The sequence below is a fragment of the Ailuropoda melanoleuca genome, chromosome 7, assembly GCF_002007445.2.
Source record: "Ailuropoda melanoleuca isolate Jingjing chromosome 7, ASM200744v2, whole genome shotgun sequence".
Taxonomy (NCBI): domain Eukaryota; kingdom Metazoa; phylum Chordata; class Mammalia; order Carnivora; family Ursidae; genus Ailuropoda; species Ailuropoda melanoleuca.
The window spans coordinates 3,923,398-3,941,360 of NC_048224.1; the positions used below are offsets into that span (position 1 = coordinate 3,923,398).

Consider the following 17,963-nt stretch of genomic DNA (forward strand, 5'->3'; position numbering starts at 1 on the left):
AATTTTCCTGCTAGTCATAATAACATGACTCAGTTTAGTTGAATGGTTATGAATGTCAAATACTTGTCCTAAGTATTTACATTTTTATTTTTATTTTTTATTTTATGAGAGACAGAGGGAGGATCAGAGGGAGAGGGAGAGAAAAAAATCTTTAGCAGGCTCCATACCCAGAATGGAGCCTGACATGGGGCTCAATCTCACAACCCCGAGATCATGGCCTGGCCCAAAATCAAGAGTTGGACACTTAACCAACTAAGCCACCCAGGCACCCCAGTATTAACTATTATTAATCTTAACAACAGCTGTGATTTATTATCCCCATTTTATTGATGAAGAAATTGAGGATTAAGGAAGTCAATAAATTAGCAAAATCATACAACTAATAATATTCCAATCTAGGTCTCTGAATACAAAGCCTGTGGTTAAAATTATTATGCTACTAAACTAAACTGTCATGGATCATATGTGAATGCACTTTGAAGTGTAACTATTATAATACATAATTGTTTCTTTATGATATTCCTTGACATAATAAAAACAAATATTGGGTTTTTAAAAAAAGTTCCTATAGTTTTAAATAACCATCAATTATATATATTTCACAAATAGTTTGCTTAAAAACATACTTAAGAATTCATAACCAAATTTGAAGTTTCTTTTTTAAGAAATCCATTCAAAGAGCCAATGATTAAACCACAAGTGGACAGTTTTCTCTGGATGCCACTTTCCTCATGTCCCCTTCCAAACTAACACTTTCTGTAGGTTCTAAGAGAAAAGAAAAAAATAAATGAATAGATCTCAGAGATAGAAGATAGAAGCAAACTACATTATCAGCAGTATGTACTTATTTGCATTTGATAAAATATATTGGTTATATTTTATTGCTATATAGAGTTGTAGCATTGTGCAAAACAAATCATTTTAATAGGTCAATATGTTTTAAAAGATGCCTTTAGTATTTGCAATATTCTTGATCAACCTTATTAAATTTTTAGCTTGCCCAGTAATACGTATAAAGGTTTTGATTATCAATGGTAATTCAACCCCACCCTAATGATTAAATATGCCAAATTCATAGGGATTATGTTTCAAATTACCTTTGTTTAGCCATGTAATTGGAAGGAAGTAGTGGTGTAGATAATCCTAAATACCGAACCTTTCCAAAATCATTTAGAGTTGGCTTTGGGATGTTTTTCAATTTGGATGCAGATTTATTCCCTAATTGCACTTTGCTTAGGCTAAAATTAAAGTAGTCAAATATTATTCAATAAGAAGGTGGCATGGCCCAAAGTGTTGTGGTGTTTCAGGGCACTCCAGAGGGGACTGTTGACTGTAGTGCAAACAACAACAACAAAGAGCAACAATAACATAACATTGATAACGAAACAGGCTTAAGAAGGAGCTTTAGAGACAATTCTAGTATATCCAATTTGTGATATCAGTTAGTGTTAGCTCTAAGTTTAACATTAATTCTTGCTCTGTTTCTATTGTTTCTGCCTGTAATAATCTTCTATTTTTATGTACCCGTGTTTACATAACAGTTCAAAGTACACCTCAAGTCCCACATCCCTCTTTAAGCAATAACACTGTAACCTGAGTATTGAATCTTCCTCAATACTTAAGTAGACCCAACCTAGTTATCCTACTGACTGCAGAGGGAACTCCAAGATTTATTTTTTCTCCAACCACAAAGATGGAGGGTGAAGTATGACTTTCTCTACTACCTTCTCCCAAAACTGGCCACCGGCCCCATTCTGACTTTGACGCATATGCCATCACCTTCCTGAAACACTAACTCATATAACAAAATTTCAAGATAAATCTCAGACTGGGTGTATTTCTAAAGTGCCTATGTTTGTTACTTCAGACTTCTGTGTACCTGAAAACACGGCTTTGTACTAATCAGGGCTAAAATAATTAAAAATAAACGGAGTTTACAAAAGTTCATATTATTTCCTGTTTCCCCATTACTGACAACAATAAAAACTTCAAAAGAGTAGATATAGGTATGGTCTGGAAGACAGGCATAGGGAAAAAATAAAATTATGTTCTATTCTGTAAATATGATGTCAATTATCACTATTAATATTAAGTAATAGCTATTAGAACTGCTGCTTCGGCAACTACTAACAGCAAAGTGATCACCAGAATCAGTTGTTTATCATGTATATACTATATGCCAGTCACTGCTAGTGAGTTCACATTATTTTTTAAATGTCATTTAATAAAGAATAAGTACATCTATATTTTATGATTTAATTATGGGAATGGAGATGGGGAAGTATCTTACAATTAAATGGAGCTTTGTTTTTGGAAAACTCTTTGTCTTATGAAAGGGTAGGAATAGTTTCATTGGGAGAGTTTGAGACAAGGGTGTCAAAAGGAAATCTCAGCTATCCCCTTCACAGTTGGTTCTAAAGGGGTGATAGGGACTCCTGGAATTGAGAGATAAAGGCAAAGATGAGTAGAGAGGAGAGAGAAGTTAGTGAAACAAACATCAGTGTTTTCCATCTACAAAATTTCTCCAAGGCACTGGGGTCAAATTTGCATTATAATTTTGTATGCTTTTTCTTTTTTTTCTTTTTTAAAATTTTTTTTAAATTTATTTGAGAGGGAGAGGGAGAGACAGTGTGCATGCAAGTGGAGATTGGGGCAGAAGGAGAGGGAGAGAAAACCTCAAGCAAACGCCTGCTGAGCATGGAGCCTGATGTGGGGCTCCTATCTCAGGACCCTGAGATCATGACCTGGGCTGAATCCAAGTTGGATGTTTAACGAACTGAGCCACCCAGGCATCCATTGTGTGCTTTTTCTTATGGAAGTACCCAACTTTTATAAGCTTCAGGCCCAGAAAACCTGGGCTTATCTCTGGCAGGGAGATGTTTCCATTCCTAAGAAAAGCATACTAATTTTTTAATATTCTATTTTAATTAGGTGCTAGATCTGCTCATTTTAGTCTTCCTCCACAGTCCTTAAGCTTCAGTAAAATCAGGTGTTCACAGTAGCCATAAGCTATTATGTGCTTAGGCTTAAGGTCTTACAATTACTCATTTATAGTATATAGTATTTTTGGACCACATTAAGTGAGTCAAAATAATATATCCAACAAAAATGATTTTATTTCAAATAAATCTAGTAATTACCAGATATCAAAAGGTGACCAGGGAAAGTATGGATTTATTTAAGTTTGGCTGAGGATAAAATTTGGGATGCTTGAGAAAGACTGGAGGGTTATGAAGAACAACCAAAAATACCCTTTTGCTGGATGTCATGCTCAAGTGGAAATTATGTTTGCTTAATGAACATCAGATATCAGTTAAGACCTGGTTAACAAAGTCGACCCTTTGGGTTCAGTTAGACATTGGTGTGGATCTTCAGTTCCTAGATCATCCTTACCATTTCTGCATCCAAACCATAGGTATAGTTTGCAACTAGAAAGTAAGATGGACTGTAGTCAGGGGTTTTCCCTATAACAAGGGATCAGAGAAATAGCCTTAGGTTTCACTAACCATACTCAAGACCTAAATCACACTGACACTCCTCCATCACCCACCTACCCATCACAGGACAGATGGTTAACCTCAGGAACTGCAGAGCAGTGGTAAAGTGGAACTTGGTGGAGAGAACATTCCTTGCTGGAAGCAGCCTGAAAACAGCATTTTAAGGAAAACTGTGGCAGGGATCAGGCTGGCACCTTTAAGTAGCTCTTTCATTAACAAATATGCTTGCTTAAGGTAGACATTTGCTGATGTGGTTGTCTGTGTATTACCTGAATCCTAAAAGCAGAACCAAATGCACATACCTGTTCTAGGCAAAACTTAAAAAAAGCCGGACGTTTAAGGCAACAGCAGAGGCATATCCCATAGGACATTATTGTTAAGAGTAGAAGTTCCCCAGATCACAGAGATGCTGAGAAAGGGTACCCAGTGAATTGAAGCTATACAAGTGCTCCTTCTTCTACTCTAAGTAATTTGCCTTGGGGCATGTCCACTTTTAGACTAGACTCTATTTATAAAATTTACTTAGTGATTAATGAGTAGTGTACTAACATGTGTGTTTGTGAGGTGAAGAAGTATCTCAAATTTTCTAAAGTGTCATATTTGTTCTTTTGTGTTTTGCCCTTCAAGCATCTCTGTGAAGTCTCAAATAACAAAAAATAACATTTGATTTTATTTGCCTTTCCTTTTGATACAGGAAAACCAGAGAAGGGTTGTCTTGGAATCTTGGAAGTTGACCCTATATGGAGTCTCCAAAACTTCACTCCCAATTATTCTCTGTGACTTCCATCCTTGTCACTCATGCACTATCTTGTTATTTGACCACTGTCATAAGTGACTTTCCAAAAAGAATCTACCACCAACTCATCTTTAAGAAGATGAGGGCAAAATGAGGGCAGATCAAGTAAAGGACATCATTATTTTGGAGAATAGGGACGGAGAAAAATGACCTTATGTCACTGTAAGTTGGAATAGTTTGTGTGTCTTCCTCCAAAAACTGATACACATGGTATTAGTTTCTTCACGACTGCCTGTGTTGTGTTTTAGTTACAATATGGTTTAAACAGTTGGGTGAACTGGCTGGAAAATAACCTAGCGTGAACACAGTGTTGCATCTGTAGTGCCAAGGCCATAGCAGGTACATGGTGAAGGTTTGTGGACTTGAATGATATCCAAGTTACTAGAAAACACATCTTCTTAATAACTTGCCAAGCAATATTGGTGTGGAGTTATCTAATTTTAAATGTGGGGTGGAAATCCTAGAATGAATATCTGTGTTATGTTAACTAGCATAAATTGAGATGCACCCAGGCTGCATTTGGAGGGCTGATCAAACTTACTTGAAACTAATTACTTGTTTGAGGAACCAAGCAGCCTCTTTTTGTTGGAAGAGAGGGTTGAGTTGTAAAACTTGGTCAAGGAAGAAGAACTGATTGCTGAAAGGAAGTCTGTTTTGAAGACAACCCCTGGTTAGGCTTCTTGCTCAACCTTTGTCACTTGTGCTTTCGTCTTAAAGTAGGAGAACTCTAAAAAAATATCAAAGTAAAACAGAGCCAGAGCACAGAATCAGCCATGATTTGTTATATTATTTGTTATAAAGATTTTATTTATTTATTTGACAGAGAGAGGGAGAGAGAGAGTGAGCACAAGCAGGGAGAGTGGCAGGCAGAGGAAGAGGGAGAAGCAGGCTCTCTGACGAGCAGAAAGCCCAATTCGGGGCTCGATTCCAGGACTCTGGGATCATGACCTGAACCTTAACTGACTAAGCCACCCCGGAACTCCTAAACATAATTTTTAATATAATGCATAATACAAGTTAGGAGAAGCTACTCTTTCAATGCATACTTCTATAATAAAAAATAGTGCATATATTTTTCATAAACAAGAATTATTATATAATTTTACCAACACATTAATATTGTTTGACATCAAATATTGCTTCTAAAAGCAAAGTACACTACATAGCTAAATGCAGCAAATTGTGGAAGAATGTGGTATAGCACACCATGCTTATTCACCCCATATTTTTTTTCTTTAGGCACAAATTGGCCACATACTGAATTGCTGCTTCTTATGCAGTTTTCTGAAATTTTGGACATTAGTCATTGATTCCTCAGTTTAGAGGCCTTAGTCCTTCCTTAGAATTTTCTTATCAAACTATGTACATCCTTCTTTTGCTTTTTAGAAAAAAAATATTTTTGTACACTGTAATTTTGGTTTACTAGGAAGTTTGCATGCCTTTTAAACTATGGTACTATTTTTCCTGGAATTGTTATTGTTTTTATTAATACTGTAATAACAAAGTTGCATGGATTTTGAGTGCTCTGCTCTCAACCATATTTTTCTAATAAATCTTATTATTTGAGCACATTTTTTCAGAGTACAATGTTTTTATGGAATTTATGTTTGGCATGATAGCACAAATAAATATATCTGTGGGAGTATTAAATGAAAAAAGAACAATCTGAAGGATATCAACAGAGCACACTGATCTTGCAAAGACCATGTTTAGAAATGGTAGCGGAATCTAGCCAAAGGCTGTTAACCCAATAGCTCAGGAGAGAAAAGAAAAGATACATCAAAACAGCAACCCAGTAGTCATTGCTGAGAGAGAAGGTGTTTGTATGTTAACCTATCTTCAGTACTGTATTTTGGGTCCAATTTGATACTAATCTGAAGATTTTTTCAAGGCTGAATTGATTGGAAGGATACTAAGTTTCCTGAGATTCCATAGGTGGAATTTGTCAAAGGCAATATAATCAATTACCTTTGTTGGGACACTGTTATACTATGGCCATATTGCGTAGTTATTCTCTCTCTTTTTTTTTTTTTAGTAAAGATTTTATTTATTTATTTGACAGAGAGAGAGAGACAGCCAGTGAGAGAGGGAACACAAGCAGGGGGAGTGGGAGAGGAAGAAGCAGGCTTCCAGCAGAGGAGCCTGATGTCGGGCTCGATCCCAGAACGCTGGGATCATGCCCTGAGCCAAAGGCAGATGCCCAATGACTGTGCCACCCAGGCACCCCGCTTAGTTATTCTCTTAACGAACATTATTGCCTTGTATATATATATATATATGTATATATATATATATATAGTATCATTAAAATTGCTGTGAGGAGAAATATTGTGGGATCAAAGGAAACAAGTTAATTCTTTTTTTTTTTTTTTAATCTCTAACAAAACTATCAGCAACATGAAAATCTGATGTGGGTATGGATAAAGATATAAATATGGATACTGATATAGAAACTGATGCTAGCATGCAAATTCTTAAAATGTATGATAAAATACTGTGACCAAAAACAATAAAAATGCACAAGTAATGTTATTATAATAGCAAATTGTTAAGTTATGCTATTACTTTCATACCTGTAAAACACAATTTGTGAAGACATTATATTGAATTTTTGAATTTAGTTTTTAAAGCAATATAAAGAAGTCTTTGGTATGCATTCAAAAGTAGGGTCCATATATCAATCTGATAATTCAAGAATTAAACTGGGAAGCAAAAGTCACGTGTATATTCATGGTGTTGTAAAAGTTGAGGGAAATTGAATGCAATTTCCTGACCTGTTTCTCTACTTGTTTTACAAAGATGTGCTATTCGCATATTCTGCTTGTTACAATTTGCCGTTAGTATTTGATATCCCATATCGTCAGACTCATTCTTAAATTTTTATACTTTACAATCTTTCCTTCATTTTCACAGGCTGATCGTTGACAAATTTCATTCCTTGAATGACACAACTTTATATAGCTTAACTCTCCTCATCACTTCGAACTTTACAATCAATTTATTACCAATTTTTATAGATGGCTGAACTCATAAATATGGCCATAACCCAATAGTTAATTCTTGCTCTTCTACTTTTCTCATTTTATATCTTACATGTCACTTAGCTTTCATGAGTAACACCAGATTCCTATTTAAAGGATGTGCAAGAAAGAGTTAGCATGGCAATCCAGGGTGTTTCAGGAGGATCTGATGATGGAGATGGGTGTTGGCTGGCTTCTGGGAACTTGGCTTTTAAACTGATCCCTCTATCAGTAACTGATAAGGTTGCTTGATCATACCAGCCTAATTAGACTATACAAACAATGTGATTGATGATGAATATCTCCTTTCTTTCTGGGATTCTAGAATATCGATAGTTGTGGGTAGGCAGAGATTGCCTATGTAATCATCCCTGCCCCCCTGCCCCCAAATTCCTTAAACTCTAAGCCTCACATGGACTTTCTTGGGAAGAAACACTGCATGAGTGTTGTATTTCACGTTTAGGGGACAGTATACTTGGCACGATATCTTTAGGGAGAGCATAGGAAGAATGCACATGGATCTCTCCAGAAACAATCTGATACATCTTGCTCCCTCACTCACTCAGCTTCATATCCTTACTGTGTTGCTGCAATAGTTATCAGGCATGAGTACAGCTATATGCTGAGCCCTGTGAATCCTTCCAGCAAATCAATGAACTTCGGGTGGTGGTGGAAGAGCTGACACAAGTGGTGTCACACAGGGCTTCTGTCTTGAACATAATTCCTATGTCTGTAATGGTCTCAAGACCTTTCTTCTTAGTGGTTTTACTATTATCTCAAATTAAGGTGGCAAAAGAGAATCACCATTTCTTTAAACACAAACATGTCAAATTCTATAAACGGTATTAAAATTCTTTAGTCTGGTCAACTATATTCAAAATATTGGTGTGATCTTTGAGAGCATTCAACATCTGTAATAAAGAAAAGAGGCTTTGAAATCAAGAAGATTCTCATACCAGCTTTTTTTTCAAATCCCAATGTATTAGCTTAATGAACTTGAGCAAGTAGGACACAGCTTGACATGGAGTGGAAATTAATATATTGTAATCATTTATTAATTAAAAATATTAATCATGTTATTCTTATTCCCTCTTACAATCACCATCATACTATCATTCAAACATCGTACAAACTGTACCACTTGCATTAGTAGAGTCATTAACTTCCCATTCTCACTGGTGCCACCCCAATCTGGCCTCCTTTTCTCATTTCTACCTGAGTGTACTAATCTATTTAGGTCTCCTCTTCTGCTATGTCTAACCTGTTTTTCTAGATTAATCCTCTGAAGCAGAAGGTTTCAAATTCTGCTCCAGGGAGCCCTAAAATTCCCTGTCACTGTCACAGAGGTGAGGGGGACAGGAGTGTGGAGAGCCATAGATCTCACTTTGAACTACAATCAGAGAAGCTCCACTTTCTGTCCAGTTTATATACTGTGCTTCTGTTTGACATTGTGTTTGAAGAAAGGCTTAAGTTTGCAAAAGCAGTAGTATTAACAGTCTTCAGGATCAAGTCTGATCATTTTAAACTCCAGATTCCCCTCTTTCTGGTCCCAGCTTTTCCTCTGATGTTCTCTACAACTTCTCCTCTGCATGAGCCCTTTGCCTCAGTCAAAATGATTTGTTCAATCAGTTCTGATAGAAGCTGAATTGCAATCCTTCAAAATTCATATGTTGAAGTCCTAACCTCCAATATACCAAAAAGTGCCCTTATTGGAAATAAGGTGGTTGCAGATGTAACTAGTTAATATTAGGTCTTACTGGAGTGGGCCTGCAATCCAACATGATTGGTGTCTGTATAAAAAGGAGAAATTTCCACACAAACATGCATGCACAGAGAGAATACCACGTGAAGATAAAGGCAGAAATCAGAATGACACAACAGAAGCCAAGAAATACCAAAAATTCCAGCAAACCACCAGAAAGTAGGAGAGAAGTATGAGACAAATTGCTCCCCTCCAAGTCCTTAGAAGGATTCAATTTTGCTATCACCTTGATCTCAGACTTCTAAACACCTGAACTATGAGACAATAAATTTCTTTTGTATAAGCTACCTAGTCTGTGGTACTTCCTTATGACAGTTCTAACAAACTAATACAGTCTCTGAACATACTAAGCATATCTTCTCTGTGTCTTTGTTCTACCTGCAATGCCTTCATTACATTCCTTCCTCCTTTCAGAACTAGTCCAAGTTTTGCAGCCTTCTCAAACTGTTTTTGAGCTGCCTTACCCTCTTGGCAAACTTCAGTTTTTTGCAACAGTTAATAGTATTTAATTCTCTTAGAAAATATCATATGCTACCTTACTGATTACTTGAAAATAAAAGCCACACTCCTTTCTAATGTTTTATATATAAACATAAAGCTAAATTAGAGTGTCTCTGTGGCCACTATCATCAACATAGGACACCTGTAGTAGTTTAAAGTGCATGAATTGACTTCGGATACACACAAAAATAAGGGATACATAAAGAGAAAATAATAGCTAATATCAAGAAGGGCAGCAAAAATACTTTCTAATATAGTAAAGAATCTATTTCAACTCTCTTGATACGAATTCAGACAAAGAATGATTGAACCTTTCTATTTCTTGTTTGTGCATGAATTTAAAAGCCTACTTCTATGGTGATACTCATCTTGCTTTGTTTATGGATTACTTTTGTTGCACTAGCACCTAATTATGATTGACAGACTTCACAAAGTCCATGCATACTAATGGAATGTACATATTATTCAAACGCACTCAAGAATCCTTTCTTTAATCATTAAAATATGTTTAGTGACGTTCTTAAGGTCTCCAATGACCTCTTATTTTCCAAATCTAATATTCTACTTTCATTGCTGTTCCTACTGTACCTGTAAAACAGTCAACATGGCTGACTACTTTCTACACTTGAAATTATTCTCTTTGACTTTTGTTCTCTCTTTTCTTTCTTAGATTTTGTCTTACTTATCTAATCCTTTTATTTGTCTTTTGTGGGTTTCTCCTCCATTGTCTTCTCTCTCACCCATTCCTAAGGATTCAATTATCAAAAGAATGCTAAGACTCAAGTTTGCATCTTTGGTTCCAAAGTTGCCCCAGAAACACATTCAAAGTATTTCCTGGGCTATGCAGAAGTTGATACATAGTATTAGTCTTTTCTTTTCCTTGTTTTTCCTTTTTTTTTTTTTTTTTTTTTGAGAAAGAGAGAGGTGGGTGTAGGGGCAGAGAGAGAGAGTCTTAAGCAGGCTCCACACCCAGCACAGAGCTCAACGTGGAGCTCAATCTCACAATCCTGGTATCATGAACTAAGCCAAAATCAAGAGTTGGATGCTTAACCGACTGATCCACCCAGGCTCGCCAGTACATCATATTAGTCATAACAATAGTCTTTTCAGCAGCAAAGTTATCTATTGTGCATGTGTGATATCACTTGTGCACACCTCCAAATCTAGTCTCCTGATTTGAATCAGCTAAATTGACTGGATTTTTGGTACTATTAATAATAATTATCAATAATCGTTTCTTGCTAGGTCAAAAGATAATCACCAAAGAAAAAACATAACCAAATCAAAACATTATTTGATAGTAAAAATCATGATTATGGCCATGTTTAGTGAAAATACCCTTAAAATTTTAGAAAAAATATCTACTATCCTTTTGGAGTATGACTTTTCTGCTGTATTTACTTACAAATAATGTTACTGAAAATTAATTTAAACTTGTCCCATTTACATGTATTTTGATTTAGTTTTGGATGTTGATAAGGGTATTTGTAGACTTCTAACATTTTTAATGGTTCTCCATTCTTTTGTATAAACTTTAATCTTCTTAGATTAGAACTTATAGACTTATACAAACTGACCCAAATCTACTTTTTCAGCTCTTTCTTTTCCACTGTCCCATACAGCTTATATTAAAATTGAGCCAGCTACTTGAAAACCTTTCAAATATTTGAGAGTCCTACCTCAGTGTTAGAGTTATTATCAAAGATGTTTCTTCCATATAAAACAACATCCCTTTCTTCTGTTTGTTCAATCAAAAATTGGGCCCATCCTTAGCACAAATCCTATTTCTTTATCAATTTTTCTCTATCAGCATAGGTCAGATTTACCTTCTCTTTATAGCAATGATAACAGAATGTTTTGTTTATAGTTCATTTGAAATATATGTTTCCTACTTAACTGTGGGTTTCTTAAGGTCAGGTGTCAATGTCTACCTGGCATTTCTAAACATGATGAACAACACAAGGCATCACTCAAATGTTTGCAGAACTGTACTGCAGTGATTGCAAAGATTTGTTTACTGTGTGGACATGGTTGCAAAATACAAAATAGGAGAAAATATTAACTGATTATAAATAAAATCCCATCCAGTAAATCTGTTCTGAATTGACAGAAATAGTAAAAGTAACAATATATCTAAACAGTAAGAAGTATTACATTGACGATAAAACTGTAAGAAAAAAAATAAAAATCAGCTAGAACTATAGAGAACAGATATATCATCTTGTTGGAGCCAAATCAGACTTTAAGGTAGGCAGAGGAGCTGGAAATGGAAATTGAAGCAGTCTGGGAAACAAGACTCCGAGAACTTTCTTTATAAAGAATTGTACAAAGTAGGTCAGCACTTCTTAGAAAAGTGGAGACTAAGAGCAGAGAACATTCAGAAAAGAAAGGAAAGAATAGATCCCTTAAAGCTCTATAAGCTAGCATCAAATTCAAGAAAAAGAAGTAAGAGGTGATAGCAATGTCAAGCAGCACAAAACAAGAACAAGAATTGCATTTGTTGGAGGCTGGACTACAGGGGAAGTCATAGAAGACTGGCTGCACTGTTTAAGAGGGAAAGAGAGAGGGGAAATAAGGCAAATCTCAAGAAAAAACAATTTCTGTGTTTTCATTTTGTTCATCTGGTGTTAGTATCTAACAGTTTTTCAAGCATCAAAACTCTGAGGTAAAAGATGAACAGGCTTACCTCCCAGTTCTGTTCCTTAAGAGCTCAATGGCCTAGCATGTCTTATGCATCAGATTCCTTCTCTGGAGAAAAGGAACAAGAGTACTAAGTCAAAGCATTTTTAAAAGATAAAATAAGAACATTAAACATTTAGCATAAAGCCTATACTGTTAAACGCTCAATAAATATTGGCTATTATTTTCAATCTTTAAAACATTCTATATTTTAGGGGCACGTGGGTGACTCAGCCGGTTAAGCATCCAACTCTTGACTTAGGCTCAGGTGCTGAAATCAGTGATGTGAGATCAAGTCGCAGAGAAAGGTCTGCACTGGGCACGGAATCTGCTTTAGATTCTCTCTCTCCCTCTCTGTTCCTCCCTCACCCCCTTTCATGCATGCACTCTCTCTCTCAAAAAACAATTTTTTTCCCTATATTTTAGAGAATCTTCAAAGGCTTTCCAGCTCTCAAATTCAGGACTGACTCCTACCTACTTAGGTGCCATTATATATTAAACACTCCCATTCTTGTATAACTATATAGAGAAGGATATGATTTATTACACATTCTCTTCATATCTAAATAGCTTTCATAATTGGATATCTGATATATACAACTGAATAGAAATGTTAATGTATGGGGTCCGTCAGGTGAGGAACGTTCAAGAAGAGCGCAAAAAGGGTGTGAATATGGGGTGCCTGGGTGGCTCAGTTGGTTAAGTGTCTGCCTTCGGCTCAGGACATGATCCCTGGGTCCTGGAATGGAGCCCCATTTCAGGCTCTCTGCTCAGCGGGGAGCCTACTTCTCCCTCACCCTCTGCCTGCCGCTCTGCCTCTTTGCGTGCTCTCTTTCTGTCAAATAAATATAAATAAATAAAATCTGAAAAAAAGGGTGGGAATGTGTAGAAGATCTACTACATAATTTTGCTAAAGCTAACCTAAGTATGCAGTACGTTGTAGCTGATCACAACCTTCTCATTCACATGTTTTGGAGGATACTTGCATAATTCATGTAACATGGAAATACAGGTAATTATAACCTAAAATCAAAACTACACTGGAATAATGGAGACCATATTTAAAAGTAAGAAATGCTAAGGGAAAGATTCTGTTGTATGCTGGGCTGACATCTCATCAACTACACATTATTTCTTGTGCATTTAAAATAACTACAGTGAAAAAAGACTGTATAAAATAGAGTAAAAAATATTAAGGCAACATTCATCATTGAAAACATTTATATTAGTGATCAGCAGTTAAAATTGGGAATGCTTACTCTTTTTATTTTTATTTATTTTTGTTTTTTTAATTTAAATTCAATTAATTAACATATAATGTATTATTTGTTTCAGGGGTACAGGTTTATGATTCATCAGTCTTATGTAATATACAATGTTCATTTCAACACATACCCTCCCCAATATCCATCACTCAGTTACCCCATCCCTCTACTCCCCTCCCCTCCAGCAACTGTCAGTTTGTTTCCTATGATTAAGAGTCTCTTATGGCTGTGTCCCTCTCTGGTTTTGTCTTGCTTCATTTTTTCCTTTCTTCCCCTATGATCTTCTGTTTCGTTTCTTAAATTCCACATATAAGTGAGATCATGTAATAATTGTCTTTCTCTGATTGACATATTTCACTTAGCATGTCTTCTCATTCCATCCTCGTCATTGCAAAAGGCAAGATTTCATTTTTCGATGGCTGTGTAATATTCCAGTGTGTGTGTGAGTGTGTGTGTGTATGTCTGTATATATATATATATACACAAAGAAGATGTGTGTATACATACATATATGTATGTAAGATGTACACACATCTTCTTTGTGTGTGTGTGTATATATATATATATATATATATATATATATATATACATCTTCTTTATCCATTGGACATCTAGACTCTTTCTGTAGTTTAGCTATTGTGGACATTGATGCTATAAACATTGGGGTGCAGGTGCTCCTTTGGATCACTACATTTGTATCTTTGGGGTAAATACCCAGTAGTGCAATTTCTGGGTCATAGGGTAGCTCTATTTTCAACTTTTTGAGGAAAATCCACACTGTTTTCCAGAGTGGCTGCACCAGCATGCATTCCCACCAACAGTGTAAGAGAGTTACCTTTCTTCACATCCTAGCCAACATCTGCTGTTTCTTGACTTGTTAATTTTAGCCATTCTGACTGGTATGAGGTGGTATCTCATTGTGGTTTTGATTTGTATTTCCTGATGCCAAGTAATGTTGAGTACTTTTTCGTGTGTTTGTTGGCCATTTGGATGTCTTCTTTGGAGAAATGTCTGTTCATGTCTTCTGCCCATTCCTTGATTGGATCCTTTGTTCTTTGAGTGTTGAGTTTGATAAGTTCTCTATAGATTTCAGATATTAGCCCTTTATCTGATATGTCATTTGCAAATATCTTCTCCCATTCTGTTGGTTGTCTTTTGGTTTTGTTGACTGTTTCCTTTGCTGTGCAAAAGCGTTTTATCTTGATGAGGTCCCAGTAGTTCATTTTTGCCTTTGTTTCCCTTGCCTTTGGAGACCTGTCTAGCAAGAGATTGTTGTGGCTCAGGTTGAAGAGTTTGCTGCCTGTATTCACCTCTTAGATTTTGATTCCTGTCTCACCTTTAGGTCTTTCATCCATTTTGAGTCTATTTTTGTGTATGGTGTAAGGAAATGGTCCAGTTTCATTCTTCTGCATGTGGTTGTTCAATTTTCCGAACACTATTTGTTGAAGAGATGGGGATTGCTTACTCTTAAGACATTTGGTAACTTAGTGCCTATTTTATATATTGAAACTAATTATTCATCTATAGAGCATTGAAAATAAAAAAAATTCTGTATATAGAAGAATGGACATTCCATAAGACTTTTCAGAAATTATGGATCCCTGTGACAAAATGTTTACAGCCACTCCATTCTAATGTATCACTGACCTATTACAGTTAAGAGTTTTCCTAGCTTCTGATCATTTTTTACGCTGACTTAGTCTGCCTTGATTGTTGAAGATGATGTAATAAACATCTTCAGAAAATATATATACTTAAGTATATATTACTATCTTGGAAATAATTATTTGTTTCAATTTAGCAAACCCTTACCTACCATATGCAAGCAGTATGTTAAATATGGGAATGAAAGAGTCAAAGTAAGATGGAATCAAACTCCTTTCATAGCTAGAATTCCTCTTAAGAAGAAAGCTACCTGTGGTGAGTCTACTTAGAGTAGAAATCAAGACCTTAGCTGGTCTGTAACACACATAGCTATGTTTACTCAAATGAAGAGAGCAATTTGCTGGTTGATTTTGAGAGAAAGTGTGTGTGCAAATGTACGAGGGTGGGAGGGGGGTGGAAATGGATAAGAATTGGGATAAGTAGAAGCCCACTCCATGACGGGAGATGTCTAGCAGATCATGCTTCTTCTGCTTCTTGTAACTTTGAGAGAGGTAAGTATATTGAGCATATTCGGTATGTGTGAGCCACATCGCTGGGGGACAGAGGCCAGACTGTGGCAGAGAACCTCTAAGATGGCCCCCAGTGATACCTTGCTCCTGATGTTCATGCTTTTGTCTATGCCCCTCCCACATTGGTCTATGTGACCAATAGAGTACAATAGAAGTGATAATATTGTCACTTACAAGATTAGGCAATAAAAGCCTATGGCTTCTGCCTTTGATGTTGTGTGTGTGTGTGTGTGTGTGTGTGTGTGTGTGTGTTTCTCTCTCTCTCTGTCTTTGCCTCTCTCTCATTAATTACTCTAAAGGCAGCCAGCTACCATGGCCTAGGGACACTCATGCAGCCCAGGAAGTCCATGTGGCAAAGAATTTGAAGTCTCTAGCACACAGCCAGGGCTGGTAAAGTTGATAAACTAGAACATGCATGATACAGGAAGATTTGGGTAAGAGAAGAGTGGATCACTAAAGGGTGAAGGTATATATCCAGATGACACAGGGGAACTGAAACAGCACTCAAAGGTGTCAGAGAGACTAAGGAAATGTGAAGAAACTCACTGGGTAATTAAAGAAAGTACAGTGAACATGGAGTCTCTAGACTCCTATAGCTGAAAAACTGGAATTGTGTCCAATGTTTACTCTGAGATCAGAGTGTCCCCACTCACATCTCATTTCAGACACATAATGACTACAACAGGAGAATAAAATACAAAAGTATATACATGTGCACTTAATATAAGTACTTAATATGTAGTGAATAAATAACATAGATCACTTAAAAATAACATGAACGAAGTACATTACAGAGTGACTAATATGCATGTATTATGTGAAAAATAACTGTCATAAACCTACCATAATAAAATTATGTGTGAAGTAGAAAAACAAGTAATATATTAACCATAATAAATCGTAACTAATTTACAACTACTTTTAAATTTTTACACAGAGAATGTTTAAATTTCAGAAATGACTCTGATAAATGCTAAACTAGTTTTTAGTTGAATAATAGGTTATATAGAAAGATTAGCATTTGCAAAATCACTATACTCAGTTCTTATAATGTGATTATTTTTGTTGGTAAAGTATGTCAATTTTTTTTACAATTTCCTGTACATTCCAGAAAAGTGTGAAAGAGAGCTGTTGCTCTCTTTGTATAGTATATGTATATATATGTGTATATATATATATGTATATATATGTATATTTATATATGTTCATCTAGGTAATGTTTTGTCAAAACTTGTACAGAATGTGGCAATACATAAAAGTGTTGCATTGTTAAATTCCAAGACTGTTTAAAACATCAAGGCATTATTTATTCTATCTTCCCTGTATAACTAATGTATATTCTTTTCAAAATTTCCAATATTTTCATAAATTCTCTTTTTAACAAACCTTTTTAAAGAATCTCTTTGCAATATTTAACACAATTAGGTCAGTGTGGTCATCTTAAATTTTTTTTTCATTTTAAATTTTATCCACAATTTCATTGGTACTTCTCCCTTCAAAGGTGATTTACTGCCTGTGAATGTAGGTTGAATTTAGTCTCTTCGTTCTAATGAATATAATGTGACAGAAGTGTTACTACATGACGTGTGTGTGTGTGTGTGTGTGTGTGTGTGTGTGTATACCGGATCTCTTTTGGACCACTTATCTGGGGGAAGCCATCAGCCATGTCATAAGCACATGAAAAAAAAAAGGTGTGCAGACACGTGAGGAGGAACTGAAGTCTCCCCTCAACAACTAGCATCGACTTCCCAGCTTTGTGAACAGGAGTCCTTGGAATAGAACCTTACACTTTCCAAAAAGCCTGCAGATGATATCTGATTGTAAACTCATTAGAGACTCTGAGCCATAAACACCCACTTAAGCCATGCCTGAATCTTGGCCCACAGAAACTGTGAGGATACTGTTTATTGCTGTTTTAACCCACTACATTTTGGGGCTTTTTAATACAGCAATTAATATCTAAGACAATCACCTCATTATTTTGTATTCCATCTTCAGTAAAGTAGCATTAGAGAAGATAGATCACCTTTTATGTAGGACAAAAAGTACAATTTAAAACGCACACAATCAGTATTGCCACATTAGTTGTTTTCAAAGATGTGTATGTTAATTTTTGAAACCTTTGTGATGACATTTTTCTGAGTATTTGTTGCTCATCAATATATATGTGTTAAGGGGCGCCTGGGTGGCACAGCGGTTAAGCGTCCGGCTCAGGGCGTGATCCCAGCGTTATGGGATCGAGCCCCACATCAGGCTCCTCCGCTAGGAG

At 35.9% G+C, this 17,963-nt stretch overlaps 1 protein-coding gene across 31 annotated transcripts in view; it reads right to left on the reverse strand.

Annotated features, from left to right (window-relative positions):
* The window catches only part of PTPRD (protein tyrosine phosphatase receptor type D), a 2,142,161-nt gene that overhangs the window by 1,672,425 nt on the left and 451,773 nt on the right, over positions 1-17,963 (reverse strand). The window contains exon 1 of one of the 31 annotated variants that reach the window (XM_034663854.1): positions 12,263-12,324. The exons of the other annotated variants lie outside the window; for them this stretch is intronic. The gene's annotated coding sequence lies outside the window, so the exon portion shown is untranslated. Of the gene's footprint in view, positions 1-12,262; positions 12,325-17,963 lie in introns of those variants that run through there. 31 annotated transcript variants of the gene reach the window in all.